The sequence below is a fragment of the Diprion similis genome, chromosome 2, assembly GCF_021155765.1.
Source record: "Diprion similis isolate iyDipSimi1 chromosome 2, iyDipSimi1.1, whole genome shotgun sequence".
Lineage (NCBI taxonomy): Eukaryota > Metazoa > Arthropoda > Insecta > Hymenoptera > Diprionidae > Diprion > Diprion similis.
In genome coordinates, this window is record NC_060106.1 from 1576420 (window position 1) to 1589864 (window position 13445).

Here is a 13445-nt window from a genome sequence, read left to right on the forward strand (position 1 = left end):
TTTGAGGTGTCTCCAATCGTTAGTGCCTTCTCTAACGAAAGGAGTTTTCGCGATCACAAAAAGCAAGGCAAACAGTACAGAAAAAAGAATTTTTTTTATGAATTTTTTTAGATAACCATTCACGTTTTCTCCCATTTTTTCTCATGTAGACGTTAGTATTAAATGTTAACGAAGACTCTTTGGATTGACATGGATGTTTCGTAGAAAAGTCTAACATTGTTCCACCTCAGGTGTTTGGAAATATTTGCATGGAATTGATGCAGAGCTTTCAAGCTCTACAGTTTTATTATTACATACATAAAGCGTCAATGGAACAATATCAGAGGAGTGTTGGGTTGTAGAAAGAATGGAAGAATGTTCTGGAATTTCATTTTCATAATTACAACTTTTTTTTATTAGAATCTGTTGTGGACCCGACAGATCTAACGGAGATAACTTGCTGTGAATCGACGCTTGTGGCGTCTAATCGAACCGCAGGTTCGCTATGTTCCATTGTAGATGCAACAGGGTTGTTTTGAGCTTTAGAAGATGATATGATGAAAAAATCTGTCAACTTTTTACATTGACTTGCATCCTCCTCAAGCTTTTGTCTTTTCCTCTCTCTTTCTTTTTCTGCACCGCCTTTTAATTTTTTTTTCTTCTACACTTGTATCCATATTTATGATTTCTGAATTCTACAACTTAAAGTGAGGATTGCTTGAATAATCAGCTGTGACGTGTCTACAGGTGTTACGCTATACCCTACTATAACTGAGTTCCGTCCATAGAATAACAATAAAACATGATCAGAGTTGATTTAAAGGGCGTAACTTAATCAGTATTTGGTACATCAACTGGTTAGGAATTACGAGTAATGATCATTTATGAGCATCGTAAGTAAGTAAACAAATCACGATGGAGAAGCAATAAGAAATTATTGTAGCTAGAGTAGCACGGTCTTACAATCAGAATAACGAGTGACATCAGTCGCGAGAGAATCGTGACTGATACGCGTCCAAGCGGCAATCGGAGAAACTTAAAAGTATGAACTTTAAGAAAGCAACACAAATCTTATCTGTTTGCTCCTTTAATAATAACCTATATGGGTATATTACAAAGTTTAATGAAATTTTATCAATAAATAAACTCAAGAAAAATATTTCCCTTGCATGGGCCGGTTTCATGACGCCAGTCCGCGCCTGTGTTTCACCTTCCATTTCATCCTTCTTTCCACCCAGGTAAGGTCCTCCTCTATAAATTCTTCCCTCCCTCTTAAATCTCTTTTCCTTTCCATTACCTGTCTTTTTGTTCTCTGCTCCCTAGCCTTGCTATCCATGCCCCCCTTTTCCCTTCCCCTCTTGCACCTATTTCCCACATCTCTTTCACCTCGACCTCTACCCCTAGCATAATGTTTTTCAACTCCTCTTTTTCCTTCCCGTTTCTATTTTTGCCCCCCTCAATACTATGTTCTCCCTTCGCTCCTCCCTTTCTTTCCGCTCTAAGGCCCATTCTATTTCCCTCACCCTCTCTAATACCTTCTCTACTGAACCCACCGTCCCCTCCCCCTGCCTTTTCCCCGGTCCTATCATCTGCTGCTCTATATTTGCAAGCCCTTCCTGTGCCTGCTTTATTCCCCCCCCCCCCCTGCCCTTATCTCCACTGCCTCTACTATCTTGCCCAAGTCCCTGATTTCCTCCCTCATCTCGCTCCTCTCCTTTTCCCATTGCTTCTGCCTTTTTATCATTTCTTCCTTTATCTTTTCCATCTCCTCCCTTAGTCCCTTTCCCTGTCCTTTAACTTCTACTAGCCCTGCCTTCAGCTCCTTTCTTATTAGCCTTAATAAGTTCTGAATACTTCCCTCCTCTTCCTTCTCGCCCTCCCCTCCCTTCCCTTTTGGCGAACTTTGCACCTTCCTACTTTTCGCAAACACCCTATCCCTTTCCTGTAATTCTTTTACTTTTTCCCCGTCCTGCTCTCCTGCATCTTCTCTTTTTCTTTTCCACAAGTCCATTACCGATACCGACGCTGCGGCCCCTAGACTGTGGCTCCTTTCCCTACCCATTAGCTCCACTGCACTAGGCCTACCTTTCTTTCCCTCCTCTTTCTTGCTGCTTGCGCCTACTACCTTCTTACCTGCACCGTCCATACTTCCGCGCTCTGCCGCTTGCTGCCATACCTGTCTTTCACTGGTCTATCCCTACTTGCTCCCCTTCTTACTCACCAGGTGCCGTCACCTTAGTTCCCTGCCTATACTACCTTTCTCCTTTTCCCTCACCGACCTCCCGCTCCTACATCAAAATCTTGCCCTCTCTCCAACCTCCCTTCCCTGCTCTTCCTGCCCATCGTACTCCCTCCCTTGCTTTTCCGACCTTCTTACCTGCACCCGCTCCCTCCCGACACCGTTTCCCGCCCAACTCACCCTACTTATCCCACTGCTTTCTTTCTATCCTTAGCACACTCTCTCTCACACCTGTCACTCTTACCACACCGGAAACGGAAGTCGATCATTCTCGAAGACAGAGTCATATAAGGTTGGACAATATGGGTAGGACAGGTAAAGCAAATCTTTGGGCATCGTTACCGAGGTTTTACAATTGATTGTTATTTTTAATGATGAAATCGGACATAACTAGGACGACATGTAACGGATATTCAAGGAATAGTTCTTGTAAGCTGGCACCAAGAATGATCGTGTTTTTGTGGAGGAAATCTTTTAGTTTGACTCTGGGCAGGCTAAAATAAGTGCACTCGCAAACTAGGTAAATCATTGAAATGACAGGGTAGCCGCACGTACACTCTTGGAGAGCAGCCAGGCTCATTCTAGCAAGGTGCTCGTTAGACTTGGTATGATTTGTTTTAATTTAGTTTACCAGTGCTATTTTTCTTCTACTCAAGGCTACACCATTAAACCAAGGCTGGTGTGTGAAGTTATTTGACAGCGAACAGTAGGTAACCCCCTTGTGGCGTCCAACTTTGAGGATGCCAGCTTGGCTTGCCGAGGCAATGGAACCTGTAACCTTGTCTAAGGCCTTTTGAAGATTCCGGTGGGCCCAATATATGACTACGTCATCCACGTAGGTTAGTACTTTCGTGTTACGCCTATGTTTTGGAGAACTAGCTTCAAATATATATTAAATGGCAGAAATCTGCGGACCGAGCCTTAGGAAATGCCCAGAGCTGGTCTTTCTGACACCCAGGCTAGCGCCCTGTTCCCTTCCATGTAATATATGTTGAGTTTCATCAACCTTAGCTTCTGTGTGTGTGAAGGATCTCAGTGGAAGGTCAAACACAAAAAAATCTTGTGTTTGACCTTTCACTGAGATCCTTTACACTTTCATGCAATGGTCTCTGCTGAATAATATGCTTTATGAATTCCACGATCCCGTCAGGAATACCTAGTTCAGTAAGGTCGAATGCTCCCTCGATATCGAGAAAAACATCTGCGAGGTGTTCCTTTCTAAGCGAAGCATTTTTGATATCCGATGTTAGAACAGCAATATTGGCTTGTACCGCGTTTCCCTTCCTGAATCCAAAAACGCACTTGTGGAAAAAACTTGTCGATTTTCGACAGACCACAATAGCCGGAAATTAATTATCCTTTCCAAGGTTTTGAGGATCGCTGATGAGAGGGATATAGGTCTAAACTCCTTCCTGTCAGGTTTAGGTAAGAGACATACAAGGTACTGGGTCCAACCTGTTGATAGCCTCGTTCTCTAAGTATTAAGTTAAACAACGCCAGTAGGACGTCAATATACTCAGGAGGTAGATGTTTTAATACTTCATTCCTGATTAAATCAATGCCGTGGGGAGGATCCACTTTGATAGATAGATTTATTATTATGTCCATGACAATATTGGATAAGGCGAGCCGAACAGAAAAGTACTTAAAGCTACTTACGGACTAACTAACAAGAAAATAAGATAACAGAAGGTGAAATAACAGAGAAGAAGAATAAATAAAGAAAATAAAGAAAACAAAAAAAAAAAATAGAACAAAATGTGAATGACAATAAGAAAAGAATAAAAATAATAATCATAATGAATTAGAAATAGATAAGAGCAAAGGGAAACAAAATAAAGAGAAAGAAAGAGAGAGGTATGCCGCGAGGAGCGAAAATAGTGCCGAAGGAGAAACGATCGAGGGGAAAAAGACGAGGGTGCCAGAAGCGACCTGAAAGTAGGGGGAAGACCTAGCCGACAGTAGAAACGAGGCGATCACGATCAAGCTCCGTCTCAAAAAGGTGAGACCGCAAGGTAGCTTTGAAGCCCAGGTAAAAGGAGACTGCTTTCACACTGGAAGGGAGCGAAAACCAAAAATGAAGCCCAGACACCGAGAAAGATTTCCTATATGACTCGGTGGTGAAACGAGGAATAACATATTCCTCTTTGGTCAGCCTATTAGAGCCTGGAGCGGCAGGGTCACGCTTGCCGAAAAGACTACTGAGGTAGCAGGGGGTACCAGTGCGGAAGATGGTATAGAGCAGACACCCAATGAAATAAAGCCTGCGATCTCGAACCGTCAACCATCCCAGCTCACGACGGTGAGAAGTGATCCTCTCATCCCTGGCAACACCGCAAACGAAGCGCACACAGGCGCTGTAAGCGAGTGTTCAGCACGCTCGACAGGTCATTATAGGCGATGCAAGCATAGTCGAATATAGGAACAACCAGTGACGTGATAAGCAGCTTGCGCAGCGGCGCCGAGAGCATGCGGCGAGAAACAGAGAGCTGCCGGAGAACTTTGACAGATTCGAATAAACCAGTTGAGCTCTTTCCGAAATATTTCTGCGTCTAAAGTAGGGTTGGCGTTCCTTGATTTCTACTCTAGGGGTTCTTTGGCCACATATGGGTTTGAAACCTTAATAAAAGCTGCTGCTAGCGTTGGATCTTCTGGTGAGTATGACCAATCTGTTTTGGGAAACTGGAATCTACCTTTAAAAGCCTTAATTGACCCCCATACTTTATCAAGGCTGGTCTGTCGGCCAATAGATGAGCAAAATGTCTGGAAGCTATTACGCTTGGTATGCCTGAGAAAGTTCTTAACCACTTTCTCGAGCCCGAAGTACGCTTCCCAATTTTGGTCCGAAGTGTTATCCTTCTTTTTCCAAATGGCTATTCCCTACTCAAGGATGTGCCAAAAGGGTTATCCTTATTAGAGCACTCCTGATTTCGCCAAGGAGCTGCCGGTGGAGATCCTCTGGACGTCTACATTCCCTAAGTACTTACCTCCGACGATCCGGAGGGAGTCTTGTACAGAGTCTACAAAATTATTATACATTCCGTTAATATTTCCTAGTGAGTAATCGTGACCACAATTTGATTAAGGATTGAGTTCGTCGGGGAAGGTCAAACAAGAAAAATGCCTTTTGTTGCATTTTATATTTCAGCGACGTTTCGGCGAGCCCTGCCTGCCGTCTTCAGGCTTGTTTCTGTTCTTGGCCTTTGCTTGTTTCTTGTTTGACCTTCCCCGACGAACTCAATCCCTAATCAAATTGTGATCACGATTACTCACTATTCAATATGTATCGGAACAATACCATGGAAGTCATGTCCAGCATGCCAAAATTACGGAACAAGACGACATCATACCGCAACACACAGACTGTCAACACAAACAAAATAAGGAAGATTAGAGATAAGTTAGCAAAGGCCAAGAACAGGAAGAAGCCTGAAGACGGCAGGCAGGGCCCGCCGAAACGTCGCTGAAATATAAAATGCAACAAAAGGCATTTTTCTTGTTTGACCTTCCCCGACGAACTCAATCCTTAGTAAATATTTCCGTCATCGCAATGGATAGTGCGGAGCTTATGGGTTTTAACTTTTCACCAAAGGGGGTCCAGTCTATCTTCTTGAGCGAAATCCTTTCCCGACCTATAAAACTTTGAAATTCAACTCCCCTGATTTGGATATATATCGGGAGGTGATCAATACTCAGGGGATCATCTATTACTGACCAGAACGCCCCTGCAAAAAAACGATACTGAGGCGAAGGTCAAGTCAGGGATGTTCCGCTTATTTAGCTCCACATGGATCCTGGTGGACACCCCATTGTTGAGGAGGATAAGATTGCTCTTTTCGAATGCATCTGCTAACAACTTCCCATCTTGATTTAGGCGTTGGCTACCCCATAGCCCATGGTAGGAATTACAACAGCAAGAAATCCTGTGGACGTACCGCCGGTAGGGTCGAAGTTCCAGCCTAGAGAGAACAGACACAGGTATTCATGAATTCTAGACAGCTAACATATCTTATGCAAGGGGATTAAAGCCCAGCCTTCGAGCGTATAAGATCGTAACCATCAATCTCTCAATATGGAGATAATAGGGTGGAATCTGAACAGTATTGCGTCTAAGTACCACGACGTCATAAATTCAGTGAATCAATGTGATGTGTTATGCCTCACGGAGACTAGACTGTCAATTAACTCCAAATTCAACCCGTCCATAAAGAACTTCAACCATGTCAGATAAGACAGATCAGAGGAAAACGGTGGAGGCTTATTGATTTACATACACAAGAACATCACTTATTCAAGATTAAGCTTACCAGCAGTGCCACCGGGTGTGGAAGTAATAGGCGTAGGGATAATTTGAAAAGGATCTAAATATCACGTGTTTAATGTATACATTCCTCCTCAAGTCAAGGCATCCAAAAATGAGCTAAGGACCTTGTTCAATCAAATAGGATACAAGGATAAAATGATAATTACTTGCGACGCGACGTCAACGCCCAGCACGCAATCCTGGGGAAGCTCATTAAGAAATCCGAGAGGAGAATGGATAGCTGAAATCATTCTGGAGGTAAACCTAATAATGGTAAATAATGGTAACTACGATTCATCCGAAACCAGGTAAGGACAGCGTCCCTGACATTACCTTATTCACTAACCAATTAAGCTCTGCAACCCGATGGTAAGTCCTCCCGGATCCTAGTAGAAGTGATCATTTCCCTATCAAAACCAGTATCGTAGGAGGAAACTTTCGCAAAAAGGATACTTGTTGGAGAATAGGAACTAAGGAGGGTGTCTGGTCTCAGCTCTCAGAATCAGTCAAGGAATCAATCATAAAAGCGGAGGCGGTTAATGACGGGAACTTTCTCAAGCAATACGACAACTTTAAAGGAATAATGAAAGATTTTCTGAAAGAAGCGGGGACCGAAATGCCTAATGAGCAAGGATACGGATAGAAAAGGAGAGTCCCAACCCCAACGCTTTGGTGGGACGAAGAGTGTAAATCATTAGTGGAGAATAGGCGCTTAACGATGAGTAGATATCTGACAGATATTGAGAAATAAGGTTTTCGTAAACTCGCGCTCTATCACAAGGTACGCCTGCGTGCGCGGCCGATAAAGGGCTAGAAAAATAAGTCCGCCGAGCGCGTCACCGAACGCCCGGAAGTTAGTTAGTTGCCAGGCATACGCCAATAGTGTAAGCACGTTCTCTGTTTGAAAACAATAAACAATATTCACAAACATCCCAGCGTTCTTTTATTTCCAACCTCTGACAAAGAGAAATCTAAGGCAATATTTCAATAACAGATTCTTCTCACGAAAATTGGACAGTGTACCAAAAAACGCTGAAAGAGGCTTCCAAAGGTTTTAAAGATAAAAAGGCCAAGAGTTTCCGGGAATTTTGCAACGATTTGAATCCGTTATCAAAAATTAGTGAAATCTGGGACTGGCTTAGAGTATTTAAAAATAAGTGCTTACATTCCCCGCAAAACTCCTGGGCAAATAATAACTCAAAGGTGGGCCCGAAAATAGCCGAGGCGTTCCGAAAGCTGACCCAGATGCACCCGAATGCGTTGACTGAGGATATATATCCTCAGTCAACGCCGAATTTAACACATCACCCGGAATCAGTTAGTCGTCGATTGAAACACAGTGATACTATGGGCCAGAACTTTACAATTAACGAAGTTGCATTGGCAATAAAAAACGGGAAGTCCAAAACTGCCCCAGGAGTAGATTGCATCAGTTATCTCTTTCCCAAAAAATTACCTGCAGAAGCAGTGGCCAAAGTAAAGGATATCTATAACTGCATCCTAAGATCTGGATCAATCCCCTCGGATTGGAGGAACTATAAAGTCATTTTTATTCCGAAACCCGGTAACAAGGGGTACAGGCCAATAGCCATGGCAAGTTGCCTTTTCAAGATTTTTGAAAGAGTCCTTAATAACAGAATGACCCGGTGGCTGGAGAACCGCAAACTAGTTTCTAGCAATTTTGGCGGTTTTGGGCGGGGTAGATCTAGTCAGGACAATTTGGCTGACCTCAAGATTAAGGCGCCGCTGAACTGACTTGAAAATATCAAATCGTGACGTCATAAATACGTGCAGCGCCTCTGAACGTTGAACGGCGAACTAAGGCCGCTGATTTCATTGGCTTGTTCTGTTAGATCCAACCAATGATGTCAGTTACAGATCGAAACATACTTCTTGTGGATCATAAACGGGCTACTGTCACATGAAAAACGCCTATACGAATCGAGCCATGTTTACAAAAAAATAACTGATAGTATAAGTTTTCCCGGATAACGTGTGTGCTTTTGTACATACGTGTGAATCTCCCTGGCGAGGGTGAAAGAAATTGTGGAACAGTGCAATCAGTGAATATTCAACATGCGGTAGCTCCGATCGGCCATGTTTGTTGTCGCGTGATTTTATTCACTTCATCATTCTTTATTATAAACATTATCAGCGATTTGCCTGAGCAGTGACTGAGATTCACACGTACACTATTATTCAAGCTACGATTTAAAATATTTCCGAGTAAGATTCATACTCTCGTTATCGCAGGATTCGTATAGGCGTTTTCACCCAATTTCCCCGCTTCTGACTTCACGAAATATATATATGACATGCCAGGTCAGCGGGGCCTTAAACTTAGAAATCGCTCGCATCCAAAAACAAAAGATGGATGTTATCTTTTTGGATATAACAGGCGCTTACGAAAATGTTAACGTAAGGATGCTAACGGAAAAGTTGAGCGGTTTTGGGATACCAGCAAAGGTCTCAAATATCATCTACACAATGTTAATAGAGAGGATTGAGAGGAACGCGATTGGATACGCGAGCGGAGGGAAAATAGGAGAAAGGACCACGAACAAGGGCCTTCCCAGGGGTCTTATCCTCAGTCCCTAGTTATTCAATATTTACCTGTTAGGAATTGCAGGCTTGAACTCGGGCCAAGTATCCATCTCATCGTATGCAGAAATCTCAGAATCACAACATCCAACGCCAGCATTACAATAATAAGAAAGATACTGGAAAAACTTCTTTCTCTTTTGAGTGACAACCTAGCCAAGTACTATCTACAAATTTCCTACTCAAAAACAAAATTCCTAATCTTTAATTACAAAAAGACTCCCATCGGTTCAAATAAGATCTCCCTAAATATCCGAGGTAACATTTTAGAAAATGACCAGGGCTGAACCTACCATATGGCGAAAGGAGCAGCCGCGCTAGGCGCCAAGGCCCAAGGGGCGCCTCAGTGGTAAAGGAAAATAAATGAAAAAAATATTTATTTCGCTTTTCTATATTTTGATACCGAGCGAGTGGCCAGTATGTGAATGACTTTATCTGCTGAGGCGCGCGCGGGTCCATTGCACGGGCCGGGCACCGTCCCCACTTCGAGATGGCGGGTAATGGCCCGAGCGCCCCGAGTTATTCTACGCGTCACCACAACTGAGCGAGTTCCCGCGCCTTCTGCGTGAAGTTTACTTGTCGGCTGATGTGCAAATAAGTAGTATTTTATTCGTTAATGTATTCTTTCAGACTTTACAGATATACCCAAGTCATTTACCTACTTTGTATTATATTGTTACAAAGGGTAAAATCACCCGTTTTACCCCCCTTTCTAATGATCTAGTAGCCGGCATATGACGCAATAAAACTAAGCCCTCGTATGTCAAAAAGTGAAGACGGTTGCTGCGCCAACCGGTATTATTGTAAAAACAGATCTGTTTCAGACTTTGAGCTGATAACACGTTCTTTACTCCAAATACATTTTTCTCCAAGCATATTTCTCATTTAGCGCCTCTTAATTGCTCGCCTGACTAAACTTCTTACCCTCGTTTCTACTCGTTACGCTAAAAGTGTAACAATATTATAAAATATATGCAGTAACTCTACTCACTTTGAAAGCAAATATGTATCAGAACACATTATTATGTCCAAGCAATTTGCTAGCGTTTTACGCGAACTTGGCAAACCCCCAATTTGTAAAAATCTAAACTTGATTTAGTTAATTTCATAATGTTTAACTTTTCATGATATTTGACTGTTTTAGTTTCGACATGTGATTTTTATCATTAGGAAATATTAATATTCTAAAATTCTATAACATACAGGTTTTGCCAAATTTACGTAAAATAGCACTACCTACTCCGATCACTGATTATAACACAGTTTTCGAGTATAAGATATAGGTATAAGTGAAAACTATATTACCTGTTTGTTTATTTGTTTTAGTAACATCAGTTCAAATGTTGCAAGCACCCAAAAAATTATCAGGAGCACAAAACTTGAAGCGAAAAAAACATAGAGAAGCTGATAACGAAATAAGCGCCCATCAGCTCGCCAAATATCTTAAAATTGAAGAAAAACCGTGTTCAAGTCAATCGACAGATGACTGCATAATTACATCAGAGTATGTTCTAGATAATGTGGTGGAGATTCGGGATTTGCCCGATGTAGAAACATCTCATAATGCTGCTCCATCAGCTGCAGAAGTGACAGCCATATCAACGACCACCGCAGAAATATCTGTAGATATCGCTCAGTGGCCGACGTCCTTGTCGTCCAAAACAATAGACATCATTATATTGCAAGGCCCAAACAACGGTAAGCTGACAGATAAAGATTATCCACGGAATGAAAAAGAGCGCCATTTTTCTAATGCGCACTTTCAACAAGTAAAAATTTCAAAATGGTTGATGTATTCAAAGTCTGAACAGAAAATTTATTGTTTTTGCTGCTATATATTCAACCAGTCTAAGCCTGTAAACTCAGTAACGTGGGCCTTAACAATTGGTCACATGATCTTCGGTACTAAAGACCCATGAAAATTCAGACGACCATCAGTCAGCTTTATTAATGTGGCTGGAAACTTCAAAAAGATTAGGGACATGTTCTGGGATTGATAAAGTCCTTCAAGTGCAACTAAAGAATGATAAATCAAGGTGGTCTTCTGTGCTGGAAAGAACAGTAGCATTCACACTTTTTTTGGCGGAACACAACTTATCTTTTCGTGGCAGCAGTGACAAAATAAATACACCAAAGGATGGCAACTTTTTCGGTTTAGTCCAGTTATTGAGAAAATTTGATCCAGTCATGACAGAGCATTTTCGACGGATAATGCACAAGGAAACCAATCACTACTATTTCAGTAAAAATATACAAAACGAAGTAATACATTTATTAGGAAACGAAGTCATAGGGCAGATCACATCAAAAATTAAAAAAGCCAAATATTTCTTGATTATTTTGTACACCCGATATAAGACACACTGAACAAATGAGCGTCATATTTAGGTTTTTCGATGTTGATGAATTTTGTGTGCGTTAATGCTTCTTGACTTACAAACCTGTGACAGACTCCAGTGGAGAAGGGCTAACAGGCATTTTTTTGGATGAAATTGTTGATAAATACGACATTGATATGAATGATTGTAGAGGACAAGGTTATGACAATGAAGCAAATATGGTTGGATAACAAAAAGGAGTTCAGAGTCGCATAACTAAAAAGTTTCCTCGGGCATTTTTAATCCTTGTGGTTGCTATAGTCTCAACCTTGTTGTGGCTGATGCAGCTAAAACTTCAGTCAAATCGGTTTCATTGTTTGGCATCCTCCAGCGCTTGTTTGTATTTTTTTCAAACTCAACAGAGAGATGGGAAGTTATTTCGAAACATGTGAAGAGCTTAACTCTAAAAAAGGTGTGTGAAATGAATGAGGAGGTCATAAAAAAATTTGTAAATGCAAAAGTGCGTAAGCAGCGATTTAATTAAAAAGTATTTTCCAGATGATTTAAATAGTATACTATTATTGTTATTATTAGGAGCTCGGAGCGTACAGTGTGGATTATTTATAAGCATTGTTACATTATCTCGTGAATCTAATAAGTACCAGTACCAAAGTTGATTATGCTTCTTGATCTTATCAATGAAAGACAAAATTTTGTTTTATTAGTTAGTAAAATGATACAAATGAATGATTTCATTATAAAAGTACTTTTTGTGATAAATAAATATACCTGATTTCCTACATATTTTGTTTGTCATTCTACATCGACTGTTTCCATAGATACTGCGAGGATGTGTAGTGCCAGCGAGCATGGCTGGTTTTAATCGAAAAATTAAACAGAGACTTTAGATGGTGTTGAGATATCTTCCAAGTTCTATACTGGCACGCACGACTGGTATATATTAGAGGCAAGCAAAGGGAGCGCCATAATTGGATCTCGTTCCACCCTAAAACTTGACTCAGGCCGGCACTGAATCCAAGAGGTGAGTGGCTAGCTGACATACTCATGAACTCAAACTTCAAAATTTTGAATACAAGAGCTGCTAGAAGGATTCACCCTGTACCAGTCTAGAAAAGCGCGACGGACATTACACTGGCCCCAACCGACATCGGATTAATCTTCAGCTCACTTTCACGATCACTTTCCAGTTGGCACAAAGAGGAGGTCTTCAGTAGAATTGGCACCAAGAGAGTTGACTGGGAAGTACTCCGAATAAAAATAATAGAAGGCTCCAGGAAGTTACCCGAAGTCAACGAACCAAATTATTTAAAGCAATAAGATAATCTTATGCATCTCATGAAAAGCTCGCTCAAGAACACTGGAGCCATCATGCTAGACGATGCACGATGCTGGAATAAGAACCAGCCCTAGAATTTCCGCATCCGCCAGATGGTGGGACAAGAACTGCAAGAAAGCTATAGATGCCAGAAGGGAAGTTCAAAATAGATAACTCAAATTTAACTCGGACGTAATCTGGATCACCTTCCAAGAAGTCAGCAATCATGCAAAACAGCTATGTTATAAAAAAGCGAAAACAGGAAAACTTCCAAGAATACTGTCGCTCGCTCAACCCGAACAACAACCTGGCGGAAATTCGGAAAGGGATCAAAGGCCTCAAGAACAGAAATCTGCACCCTCCATAGAAAACAAGGAATTCCAACCTTCTTCATGAAGATCCCCAACTCTCATCAGAAACTCTCTATCTATTAAAAAGATATTGAACGACTGAAGTTAGCGTTTTTAAGACCAAATTTTAAGACGCATGAAGGGAGCTGTTTATTAGACGAGTTCAGAGTTTAAGGTTCCAGAGTTTGAGTTTACTCTGGACCTATCTCTATCTATTAAATTATTGTGGTCCAGGTTGCCGGGAAGGTGTTTTACGTTGTCCAGGACCAGCGCTCAGTAGTATTTGTGGTCCAGGTTGCCGAGAATATGTTTTCCGTCG